General features: G+C 39.3%; 1 long non-coding RNA gene across 1 annotated transcript; it reads right to left on the reverse strand.

Moving 5' to 3' along the window:
- Positions 1–627: 627 nt before the first annotated feature.
- On the reverse strand, positions 628–1503 carry LOC143271634 (uncharacterized). The gene is made up of 2 exons (XR_013048836.1): positions 1323–1503; positions 628–770 (listed from the first exon to the last, which is right to left on the reverse strand). It is a non-coding gene; the product is annotated as an uncharacterized LOC143271634 (long non-coding RNA).
- Between the last annotated feature and the right edge of the window lie 10166 nt (positions 1504–11669).

An 11669-nucleotide genomic window follows, 5' to 3' on the forward strand; every position in this document is an offset into this window, starting at 1 on the left:
GTGGTATATTTATCAAAACTTGTGTTACTAAAATGATGAAATTTTACTGGGTGGAAATAAAAGATTTTAGGTGGCAAAACAAACAAAAAAGGAGTATGATCTACTGGCCCCTTGCTTCCTTCATGAATGTTACTCAATAAACATGGGAGCTGTTTCAGCTTCTCGGGTTGCAGTTCAGGATGAACTTGGTAATGCCCAGGATGAGTGCTCTGCACAGTACTGAGCCATTTGTGTATGAACATCCAGTCTCTCTGACCCTGAGCTTGACTGGAGACACTGAAAATAAACAAAGGGTGTGTGATATTTGGCTTTGAGAAGTCTAACAGCCAATCAACGACAAGCAATAATGTTCCATCATTAAGAGTGATGTACGTGTTACATGAGGCAGAACTTTCTCATGGGTCAGTGTTGTGAAATACTGCCATGGATGCATGTTGGCAGACTCCAAGGAAAGAATTCATTATCTGACAGTTATGAACCCTTCCAGTTATTACACACTACTGAATACATGATGAACACAAGGAGAGACTAAGTTGTGGGCTCACTAGTTTAAGAGGCTATGTTAATTATTGTCCTCTCTAAAATGAGAAAAACTGCAGTATTTAGTTGTAAAAATAAATACGCACATAAGTAGCTCAAATCATTATTTTGGAAGCTGTAGGTGGACACAAACACCATTTGCAGAGATCCCAAAAGAGGAAAATATTGTAAGGGCAGCCTAACCTGAAACATCTGCAGTATAGAACTGTGTGATGTCAAGTGCTCTGAAACTGAGATATAAAAAGAGATGTTTAGTCTAATCCTAAGGCCACTTATTTAGCTGCCTCTGTAAAAAAGAAATATATTGATATTAACACAACTTATCTGACATTATAATCCTTGCTCTTCTATAAATTATGTATAAAAATTTATAATTTCACAAATATGACTACAAAATTAAAATGTCCTGTGATGTGTGATACTTCATGAAAATTACTTAATGCATTATCTTGGATCCTTCTTAATGTCCTTTGGAAATTAAACTTTACATAAACACAAATCATTTGCTTAAGTCAATTATTGGAGAGTATAAAGCAAACAAAAAGTCTTAAACCACTGTTTGTAGGCATATTTTTCTGTGTTTATGACTGTAATTCTCAAAGTACAAGCTTGTTGAGCCATTACTTTAAAAATCTGAAAATGTTCTGTCATCTGCTGTTAAGAATGCACTATCACTGTTTATAACAAGTGTGTGAGCTGAATTCTAACTGATGCACACACAGTGCAGTCTTGTTCAGCATGCACCTCATGGCAGCCAGTATGAATACTATTACAGTTCTCACCTTCCTCCTGCAGTAGGCAGCATCTGTTGTTCCTTGAGGCATAATGTAACAGGTACACTGAGAGGTATTAGTATCCTGTGTATAGGGTTGGGTACCAAAGATAACAGATACACTGAGAGGTGTTAGTACCCTGGTATGGGGTTGGGTACCAAAGATCTCAATTCATATTAGGATGCTTTAGATGAGGTGAAGGAATGAAAAAGGAAGTTTGTCACATGCCAGGCAAGTTTTGAGGAAGTACTGGGTTGTATCATAATAGTCCATAGAAAGGTTTGTGATATCCCAATGCTGTATATGAGCCATCTAATGGATCTACAGTCTATGGAGGTATGTGAAGGATGTCTGCAGGAATCAGGTAAACTTGTTTGGCTGTCTAATCTCACTCTTGCCAGCCACTTGCCAAAATGCCTGATTCCTGATAGACTGATTTCATTGGTTTCAATGTTACCCATTCAGAACACAGGAATCAGCATGACGTGGAGTTTTGCCAAGTACACAGATTCTGTAACATTTGTGTTTCCCTATTGCTAAGTTTTTGAGTAAAAAGCTAACTCTTCATAATTCATTATTCTTCATTTTTATGTCATTTTACTAGCATGTTTTAAACATAACCAAAGTAGTAAGAAATAAGCAATTTTTGTAATGTGAATATACTAAAATTTCTTGTCTCAAGATTATATATCTTGATAGCTTGAAAAATTTTTCCTTTAAATGAGATAGTCTTTTGAGACTGGACATTGAACTTTAATATCTTAGCAACAATAAACATAAAACAAAATCAAAAGAATTAAAGGCACTATCATATATTATGTGTTCAAAGACTACCATTCTTAAAATATAATTATGATTCCTATGATATTCTGCTAGGCTTATAAAGTAAAATATAATTTTAAAACATACAAAATATTGAGTACACTGATTGTCCTGATTCTTGTTCCTTGACAAATATTCTAATATAGAAAGTTTTTTATTTATTTAGAATGAATTGTCCATACAGCATCTAAAAGTATTTCCAGTGGGGCATTAGGACACATCATTCTTCATATAAGCCCTTTTCCTTTGACCAATTTTTGGCTCTCCATTTACCTTATTCTTCATAAGTTTTAGTTAAAATCTATATTACTTGACTAGTTCACATTCACTTATAGCAAATATTCAAATATATATAAATAACATGGAGCATTATTAGACATTATAGATCAATGTCTTGATCTCATAGAAAGATTAATATCTCAACTATACAACACATACTGGGAAGTGCTGTGGAATATCTTTCTGTATGCTGTGCATATGTGCTGTTCCTCTTGGTCAGTAAGTAAAGTTGTTTTGGCCTATGGCAAAAAAGCTTACAGCCAGGTGGCAAATCCAAGTGGAGAGACAGAGAGAAGAAGAGCAGAGTCTGGGTAGATGCCTAGCTGCTGCCCAAGGAGAAGCAATGTGCCAGCAGAGCGGTAATGCCACAGCTACATGGCAAAACATAGCTTAATAGAAAGGGGTTCATTTAAGATAAAGGAGCTGGCTAGCAGGAAGCCTGCCATAGGCCATACAGTTTGTAAGTAATATTAAGCCCCTGAGTGATTATTTTGTAAGTGGAGGACAGCAGGGCCAGGTGGGGCTGGGGGGACCAGATAAACCTTCCAGCTACAGGGAAGTATAAATTTTATTTTCAATAGTTGTTGATTTTCTCAGACATCAATAATTTACATGTAATAAATTATGCATAAACACTTGATAATATTTATTTTCATTTCAAGAATAGCTCACACCATGGGACAACCCTGTCTGTCTTCCTAATATTTTTATATTATACAGAGTGTCTTGCTCATCTGGAACCTACCAATTCAGCTAAACTAGATGGCCCGTAAGCCCTAGCAATCCCCCTATCTCTTCCCTCTACCCTCCTTAACACTGGGATTAGAGACACTCATAGCCATGCCAAACTTTTAAGTGGTTGCTAGGGATCTTGTCCTTAAACTTATACAAGAAGCAATTTGCTGGCTGAGTCATCTCTCCAGCCCTGAGTATTCATGTTTATAAAGTGACCCAGATGATCCTTGTCATCACCAAAGCTGAAGAATTGCTAGACTGCCTTTTTATGTGTGCTTTAGATAAAAACATAAGTACCTCTAGGTATGGTAACACAGTAAATTGCCATTAATCACTTCTATCTTATTGCGACTATATTGTACAACAACCCTAGTTTGTCCTAGATGCTGATGGCAGAGCTGAAGGAGAAGTTTTTATGACCAGAGGTGAACACCCTGGGTATCAATGCTGAGAGTTAAGCATCATCAATAAGAGAAAAGAGAAGATAGGAAACTTAGGTTAGGAAGAAGAAATATTTAGTCATTAGATGTTCAATTTATGTGGCATCATTATTTGCCTAGGCTTTTACTAAAAGTGAGAAGTGGGGAGGAGATATGAGGGCAGATGAAGGTCTGGGATTAAAACTGACTGCTGGAAGGTTGGGGAACAGGAAACTGTTCATATGTACAGAGCACCAGGTATAAAGGAACCAGGTGTCTGTCCCGTGGACTAGGCTGCCACTATGTGGTCAATAGTTCAGAAACTGGGGTCTAGAGGTGGAGGAAATACTGAAGAGGAATATACTCAGAAATAAGCTTTTCTTAAAATATGAAAAAAGACTACTCTAAACAAATTAAAATAATTAGATCTCTATTTAGAAGGGATTAGACTTTTATCCACGATATTTAAAAGATAGGCCACAGGACAGCAGCAACAGTTTCCCCTGAAAGCCTAGTATATGACAGAATTGAGGCCCCACTCAGACCTACCAGATTCACATCTTCAGTGGAACAAGCAGGAGACTGTGGTGCTCATTAGATTGAGAAGCAATGGACTAGGTATTAGGTATTCAACTGATAGTATGCATGAAAATCAGCTAAAGGTATATTAAAGGCCAGGCTGCTTAGACTCATTCCCTAATACTAGGTTTTAGGTATTCAACTGATAGTATGCATGAAAATCAGCTAAAGGTATGTTAAAAGCCAGGCTGCTTAGACTCATTCCAAATCTAGGGTAAGGTCCATGAGTTTACTTTTAACTGGCTTCAGAAATGATATTAATGTTGCTGAGGTAGAGGCTAGATTTTTAGGAACTACTGGTCTAGGCAATGCAACTGCTCTTATGACCCTTTTAGTTTCCACATTCTTTAAACAATGAAAAGAATCTGTAGTTCAGTCATCTAGTTCTAATGCCATAATAGACTCTCAGCAATGGTTCTCTCTATCAGCCTATAATTGAGATTGTATTATCACATAAAGCTAATTTCTGTGATGGAATCCCCACCTACAAACACTTTATTAACAGATTTTCATTCTTCCTGGTGATATTTTGAAAATAAAGATCCATTCTGTTTCATACCACCCTCTAAGGCATAGTATTAGATCAGTGCAGGCCATGGTGCTCAAAGGTAATAGGCTATCATTTTATTTATAAATAAAGAATTCTATAATTCAAGTACCACAGACTTGTTCTTATTGACACACCTCCTCCAACAAAATCACATCTCCAAAGCCTTTCCAAACATTTCCACTAACTAGGTACCAAGTATTAAAGAATGTGAGCTTTAGGTCCAAGCACCTAAGTTGACATGAATCTAGGAGAAAGGATTGAAGATACAACTTTAAATAATTAATCCACACAAAGTCCAGATGCTTATCAATAATGCTTTTCTGAAAATATCTATGTAAGTATGAACTCAATTCAGAAACCATACTTGAGGACTATCCCACCTACATTGACCATTTTCATATACATGGTTTGACACATCTTGTTGTGGTAAGAACACAATGCTGGAATTGTCTGAACACATTTGCTGGTCATTAGTATAGTCAGTCACATATTTATGGTTTTCTATTGTCTTGCAATACTAGGCTTGCACTTCCTTAATCCTTCTTGATTGGATGGTATATTAGCCTAAATTCTTGGGGAAAGCCATATGCATGCAGAACAGTTGAGTATTATTAAATAAAAATGATTTCTGGATTGTAGAAGAGCTCACAGAACCCAATAATACCAATGCCAATGGCAGCCAGCTCCCTAGACATAAAGGTACTATGGAGGGGATAGTTATATGAGTTATAGAATCTAGGGAGAGTAACTGGCTAAAAGCAAAGTAGAAACACGTGTGGGATATTACTGGTGTTTGACAGCGAGAAAGAGAGAGACAAACAAAGACAGAGTCTTAAAAAATAAACAACTAAGTTACATGTTGTGATTAATACTTTTTACTTTTAGTCATAATGCCTAGCAAGAGACAGATGTTTCTCTTACATAATAACATTGATGAGTAATACTGTGACGTGTTTTCATAGAAGTCAATTAGAATACAGTCTTATGGCAAGGTTCAAATGTGGGTATTACCACCAAGGCCATTGGGAAATCTCATGAGATGAAATTTCTCAGAGGACAGGCCAGAATAAGGCTGTGGTATCAAGGAAACTATTTATCTAAACAGAATGGATGAGGAAATGGAGACTAAACAGAGACTCCCCAATCAATATTTACATTTGGAAGCTCAATCATGTGCAATTAAAGCAAGGGAGCAAAGGTATCAATGAGCTATGAGACAAAAAAAATGAAAAATAATAAATCTAAATAAGTATTTCTAGAAAATAGCTATGGCATGTTTATTTGCATACAGATAGCCAACATAAATAAGGAAGAATGCACCAAAGTTTTAGGTATTTTCTAGAGAAACAACCATAAGTTTGAACTAACATTCCTGTAGTTATTGAAAATGTGATTGTGCTTGTCCTGTTCTTTCAACACTCACTACTGGGTAGGTAACCTTTTAGTTTGTCTTCAAACTTAGTGTGAACTATTCTGTGTACAACACACTGACAAAGAAAGGAATGAATAGCATCAGAGATACCAGAATGAGTTTACCAAAGATTGATATTGTCTTGATTTTGCTTCCCAGAGGCAAAGAGTGAGTCTATCATTTCCCCAGAAAGGTAAAGAGGGATTTGGTAGATAGCAAGATGAATTAGAGAATTCTTAGCAATATTTAGGAAAGACCTTTCTGGCTCCCTTTCTTCTGATCACTCAATATCAGGAATTGAAATTCCTGTCTCCAGTTAAATGGAGTTGTGTGACTAGTTCTGGCCAATGAACAGCAAGGAAACATGATGCATGAAAGCTTGTGGTTGATGAAAGAGTCTCTAGAGTTCTTTAATTTTGCTGATAGAGCCAACCTGTTCTAGATGTTTTCATTCAACAATCAAAACTAGGACAATCCAGAATAAAAAACCTCTTTGATTCACCCAAGCTATGGCTGGAAACACATTTCATAATGATTTAGCTTCCTAAAGCTTGGGAACTGATCTGTCTATAGTATAATATATTATATCCTGACTAGTAAAAATAGAAACTGAATTTTGTGGTCAGGTAAGCTTGAAGTAGAGTATCATTTGCAGACAAAGGTTGCTTTCTGTTACTGTTGTGGTTTGGATGAAAATAACCCCCATAGGCCCATATGTTTTAATACTTGGTACCTAGTTAGTGGAACTGTTTGGGAAGAATTTAGAAGTGTGACCTTGTGGTGATATATTGTGTACCCTAATAAAGTTTGCCTGAGGGTCAGAGTACAGAGCCAGCAACTAGATTAGACACAGGGGCCAGACAGTGGTGGCACATACCCTTAATCCTATCACTTGGGAGGCAGATATCCTTCTGGATCTCCATGAGTTCAAGGCCACACTGGAAACAGAGCCAGGCAGGGGTGGCACACACCTTTAATCCCAGTACTGGGAAGCACATGCATCTTTAATGCCAGGAAGTAACATGGCTGGGCAGAGAAAGATATATAACGTATCAGGAAACATGAACTCACTCTCTTCAGACTGAAGATTTGTAGAGGTAGGAACTAGTGGCTGGCTGCTCTGCTTCTCTTATCTTTCAGGTTTCACCTTGATATCTGGCTCTGGGTTTTTATTATAAGACCAATTAAGATTTGAACACATGACCTTGTTGGAGGAGGTGTATAGATAGGAACAAGTTTGTGGTTTCAAAAGGCTGCATCGTTCCTCCCCACCCCCTGCCGCCACCACCTTCTTTCCCTGTCTCTCTTCCCCATTTTCTCTATCTCTCTCAAACTTTTACTTGCAGATCAATATGGCAGCTCTCAGCTGTTCCTGCTGCCATGCCTTTCCTCTGTCATCATGGACTCTAATCCTCTGAAATAATGCACTCAAATTCAACACTTTCTTTTTAAGTTGCCTTGATTATGGTGTCTTATCATACCAATAGAAACATAATAAAGACGGTTACTAAATATTTAAGGTTGAGCAACTTATAGATCATCATTGATAATAAATTCTAAAATTTTCATTTTTTAAAGACAGGATTTCTCTATGCAACAGCTCTGGCTACCTGGAACTTGCTTTGTAGACCAGGCTAGCCTTGAACTCATAGAGATACACCTGCCTCTGTCTCCAAATTAAGATTATGAGATTTAAGATGGAAAGATCTCCTATGCTTATGGATCAGTAGGATTAACATAGTAAAAATGACCAATTTATTTGAATCATTAGACAGATTCAAAGCAATTCTCATGAAAATTTCAACAGAATTCTTTTTTTATTTAATTTTTAAAAAAATTTACATACCAACCACTCTTCCCCATTTCTCCTCTTCTCCTGTTCTCCTCCAACTCCCCTCATCTCACCCCCATCCACTCCTCATAGGGGATAAGGCCTCCTTTGGGTATCCATTATAGGCTGGCATACCAAGTTGGGGCAGGACCAAGCCCCTCCCAATTACATCAAGACTGAATAAGATATCACACCATAGGGAATGAGCTCTAAAAAGCCAGTTCATACCAGGATAAGTCCTGGTCCCATTGCCAAGGGACCCCCAAATGGATCAAGCCACATAACTGTCACCCTCATTCAGAGGGCCCATGCAGGCTCCCCAGCTGTCAGGCCAGAGTCCCTGAGCTCCCATTTAAAAAACCCAACAAAATTCTTTATAGATCTTGAAAGACCAATACTCAGCCTCATATGGAAAAACAAAAAGCCCAAGATAGCTAAAACAATACTGTACAATAAAAGAACTGAAGGAGTGTTGCTGGATCCTAATGGCTCCCTTGGGAAAGAGAGTGAGAAGGCACAGTGTCAATGACACAGACATCAGGAGTCAGTTTAAGGCAAATAGCTAACTCTTTTATTCAATAGTGGTGAAGGCCTTTTGTATCCTCCTCTCAGCACCCAAGCTATGTACCAATCTGGTGGCATTGTGTGGTCATCCCTCATTTGCTAGGCATGATCAGGATAGTGATCAGGACCTCTGATAGTGATCAGGAACTCTGACAGCACCTGTTGCTTGGCCCTCAGGCAGACACCAGATTGGCTCATAAGGAAGTATGTTATGTGCATGACTTGGCAATTGGTTTGACCCAATTTCCTCAACCTTATGGGCCTATCCTACTACATATCGACACTTTTATTATATGGGTGCTCAGCAGGAATTGGATTTCTTTGCTTTGATCTTGTTGACCCGGCCTCAGGAAGACTCATCAAAGGGACTGCGCCGGTCTTAGGTAGGCTTGCCAAACAAGTTTTTACCCATCATTGACTATCAACCCTCAAAGAGTGTCCATCCCTGGAGAGTCACCATGGGTGGGGTGTGTCATAAATTAGCCTTATTGAGTGAGGTAACCCAGACTCAGAAAGACAAATATGGTATGTACTCACTCATAGGAGGATACTAGATGTAAAACAAAGATGATTAGACTGCTAACCACAACTCCAGGGAGGCTACCTAGAAAATAGGACCCCAAGAAAGACACAGGGATCGCCCAATGACAGAGAAAATGGATGAGATCTACATGAACAACATGGACGTGAGTGGGGGTAATGAAGGGCAAGGGTTGAGGGAAAGAGAGCTTGGGGGAGTGGGAGGTCCCAGCTGGATCAAGAACAGAGGGGGAGAACAAGGAATAAGAGACCATGGTAAATGGAGACCTCATGAGAATAGGAAGAAGCAGGGTGCTAGAGGTCCACAGAAATTCACAAAGATACCTCCACAATAGACTACTGACAATGGTCGAGAGACAGCCCGAACTGACCTACTCTGGTGATAGGATGGCCAAACACCCTAATTGTCATGCTAGAAACCTCATCCAATGACTGAGGGAACTGAATACAGAGATCCATGGCCAGGCCCCAGGTGGAGCTCCAGGAGTCCAATTGGCAAGAAAGAGGAGGGTTTGTATGAGCGAGAATTGTTGAGACCAAAGTTGGATAAAGCACAGAGACAAATAGCCAAATGAATGGAAACACATGAACTATGAACCAATAGCTGAGGAGCCCCCAACTGGCTCAGGCCCTCTGAATAGGTAAGACAGTTGATTAGCTTGATCTGTTTGGGAGGCATGCAGGCAGTGGGACCGGGTCCTGTCCTCAGTGCATGAGTTGGCTGTTTGAAACCTGGGACTTATACAGGGACACTTGGCTCAGCCTGGGAGGAGGAAACTGGACCTGCCTGGACTGAGTCTACCAATTGAACTCAATCTTCAGGGGAGTCTTTGCCCTGGAGGAGATGAGAATGGGGGGGTAGTCTGGGGGAAAGGCAGGGGAAGGGCGGGAGGGGGGATAACAAGGGAATCTGTGGCTGATATGTAAAATTAAATTAAATTATAAAATAAAATTTAAAAAAAAGAGAGATGATTATAATGGGTGCACATTTTGGGGTCAGGTAGAAACCTGATGCAAGGGTAACTCTCACAAGTCTATAAGGATGACCCCAGCTAAGACTTCTAGCAACAGTGGATATAGCTTGAACTGACCATCCCTGTGATCAGATTGGTGACTACTCCCATGGTCAACAGAGAGCCTTCATCCAGTAACTAATTGAAACAGATGCATAGACCCACAGCAAAACATTAAGCTAAGCTCAGGGAACCCTGCTGAAGAGAGGAATGAAGGATTGTAGGAGCCAGAGGGATCAAGGACATCACAGGAAAACCCACAGAAAATGACCATTCTGGTTCATAGGAACTCACAGAGTCTGAACCAACAACCATGGAACCTGCATCAGACTAACCTAAGCCTCTAGATATATATAAAACCATTGTGTAGTTTGCTCTACTTGTGGGACTCCCAACAGTGGAAGCAAGGACTGTCCCTAATGCTTTGGCTGGCTCTTGGGAACTTATTCCTCATACTGGATTGCCTTTCCCAAATTGAATATAAGGGGAGATGCTTGCTGGGCGGTGGTGGCGCATGCCTTTAATCCCAGCACTCGGGAGGCAGAGGCAGGCGGATCTCTGTGAGTTCGAGGCCAGCCTGGGCTACCAAGTAAGTTCCAGGAAAGGCACAAAGCTACACAGAGAAACCCTGTCTCGAAAAAACAAAATAAAAAAAAGGGGGGGGGAGGTGCTTAGTCTTATTGCAACTTGACATGTTATGCTTTGTTGATACTCATGTGTGGCCTGCCCTTTTCTGAACTAAAACAAAAAAGTAGTGGACTGAAAGGGAGAGGAGGTGAGGAGAGGGAATGGGAAGAGAGAAGGGAGGGGAAGCACTGGTCAGGCTGTAAAATAAATAAATAAATAAATAAATAATAAATAAATAAATAAATAAATAAATAAATAAATAAATAAATAAATAAAAATTTTAAAATGACATGAGACAAAATACCTGCCAAGGGCAACTTAGGGAAGGAGGGGTCTACTATGGCTCACAGTTCCAGAGTACATAGTCCACCATGGAGAGGAAGTCACAGTGGCCGGAAAGTGAGGCAAGTGGCCATATGGTAATCCATAGTCAGGAATCAGAGAAAGATGAATATTTGTATTCTACTTTCTCTGTGATTCTAGTCCATGGAATGATGCCACCTATACTGAGGACAGTTCTTCTGACCTTAATGAATCCACTTTAGAAGCTTCATCACAGCCAGTATCAGAAATTTGTCTCCTAGGTGACTGCAGATCCTGACAGGTTGATAATTAGTATTAACTGTCACACCTGTGGTCTCAGCTCAGCTCTACCCCTCAAAGGACACCTATAAAGTTGGCAAGGCATTTCACCTCCATGTGACTTATATTTCCTTAAGTCTTAAAATGGATAGAGTTAGCTTTATTTCCTCAAGGTACTTGTGAATATTAAATCAAAACTAATTTTGTGGGCACAAATATGAACTTCACTTTACTTTTAAAAAATTGTGTGTATGTGTGTATGTGCATGCACAGAGAATATTTGCAGGAGTTGAATGTGGGGTTTAGCTTTTGGATTTGATTACAGTAGGAGTCAATATTATATAAAGATGTTTGTGGAAGAAAAGAAAGTCCTATTAGAAGTGACTCCTCAGTCTTGGACTTTC

This window comes from Peromyscus maniculatus, chromosome 2, assembly GCF_049852395.1.
Source record: "Peromyscus maniculatus bairdii isolate BWxNUB_F1_BW_parent chromosome 2, HU_Pman_BW_mat_3.1, whole genome shotgun sequence".
Taxonomy (NCBI): Eukaryota; Metazoa; Chordata; class Mammalia; order Rodentia; family Cricetidae; genus Peromyscus; species Peromyscus maniculatus.